This window comes from Hakea prostrata, chromosome 5, assembly GCF_041222555.1.
Source record: "Hakea prostrata isolate BN-2017 chromosome 5, UWA_Hpros_2, whole genome shotgun sequence".
In the NCBI taxonomy this organism is placed as follows: Eukaryota; Viridiplantae; Streptophyta; class Magnoliopsida; order Proteales; family Proteaceae; genus Hakea; species Hakea prostrata.
The window spans coordinates 45,413,632-45,415,564 of record NC_142604.1 but is presented as its reverse complement, the minus strand read 5'-3'; positions in this window follow the sequence as shown (position 1 = coordinate 45,415,564).

The window sequence follows — 1,933 nt, the reverse complement described above, 5'->3', positions numbered from 1 at the left end:
CCATTGTTGGACATTGTCGACGCATCCCTTCACCTTCGACTTTGTTCCCCAATTAACAACAGAGTGTTGAAGCCATCATAGTATTAAGATGTAAACAGATTAGGATGGGGTTCTTGAAAGTTGCAACTTGGTAGACAAGTATATTTTTTATGGGATAATTATTATTGGCCCTTGTACTATAGCTTAATTGCTATCTCATACCCAGTATTTTTTAAAATTATTAATTCAACAATTAATTTTCATTACTAATGCCCCCTGTCATTAAACTTCGTTAGTTAGTTGATGACATGACAATCTTTATATTTTTCAAAAACTCCAAAATAATCTTCAAATGTGCTTTGTTTGTTTACCCTTTTGTTAAACTATAGTACTACACTTAGTTAACTATAGAAAAATGATTTTTTTTCTCTTAAAATAAATAGTTGCCTTCATTCTCTTCATGTTGATTACGACATTGAGAAACTTAGAAAGTAGGGGTGTCAATAGGCTGGATTGGGTTGGGCCAACCTTAAATTCTATTGCTATCATAAAGACTAAAATTGAAACCTAAGCCCTACCCACCCCTATGAAGGTTTAAAAATCCCCAACCCTAACTTGACTCAACTCGGCCTACTCCACTAGGCAATTCACTTTCACATATATATCATGATGTCATGCTTATCAGTCATCCCCTCATAATATCTCAGTCTTTATGATGCCAAACGGCAAAGAAATGGAGCCAAACAGCCGAAACATGAAAAAACGACGTCGATCACTTCAAATCTATGAGCATTGTTCACAAGCTCGTTTCTGACCGATGGGTCGAATTTCAGCTCATTCCGAGTCTGAGACTCTAAGGTGCGCCATGTGCCACTCCATCTGCATCATTCTCCCTTGCTGGGAAAAGATTTGTTCTTGACTATGCTTCGTCTTCACTTGTATCAATCACTTTAGGTTTGTTTCGTCTGAATGATAAGGTGACAGATCCACTACATTAAAAGTGTAAAAAACATTGTACTTACCAATAGTTCAATCTCGTAAACATTATCATTAATGCACTTAAGAATGTAAAATGGTCCATTAGCTCTAGGTGTAGCTTGCCGAACTTGCCAGCTGGGAAACGCTCTTTTCGGAGATGAATCCACAGTGAATCACCTTCTCTGAAGACAACCGTTATTTATGTGCTTGTCCACTTGTTGTTTGTATTTCATTAACTGTTTGTTGATACAGTCATGAACTCATGAATGCACTTCTTTAATATGCTTAGCATGATCATTTGCATTTAAGTTGCACCACTTGAGAACTAACAATGGTGTGAGGTCTAAAGGAGTAATTAGATTATGCACATAAACCATCTCAAAAGGACTCTTGGTTGTAGTGCAATTATGTGGCTTGTTGTAGACAAATTTTTCTTGAGGTATCACCAAGTCCCATTGTCGTTGATTGTCTCCAATCAAAGTGCAATGAAAATTAAAAAAACAAAGATAGAAATAAAATATGTATGACACATTTAAACATTTAAGTCTTCACTTTTTTAGACTAAAAAAAAATTCAAAATTTTAAAAATGTAAGAGATTATTAAAAAAAAAATTCTAAAATTAAATTATTTTAAAAATTAATTATGAGTATTAGTAACTCATTTTTAGGAGTAAGTTGCTAAAAATTTGTAAATGTGAGATTGTGTAATTAACTTTTAGGAATTAAATTAGGGAGAAATTTTTTCTAAAAAGGTTAAAAAAGAAAAACTAAAAGTTATATATAAATAAACTTTATTCGAACGATAATTTGGATAGCTTAGAGTAAAATATTGGTTGGGTGGAAAAAAAATAGCACTAAATTAAAGATTTTGTAATTCTTTTAAAAAATAAAATTCATTAAAGTAAAACATCTTATCAGATAAATCTTTTTCAAAATGAGTAGATAGGGGAAATTTTCACTTAATTTGAAGGGTAAC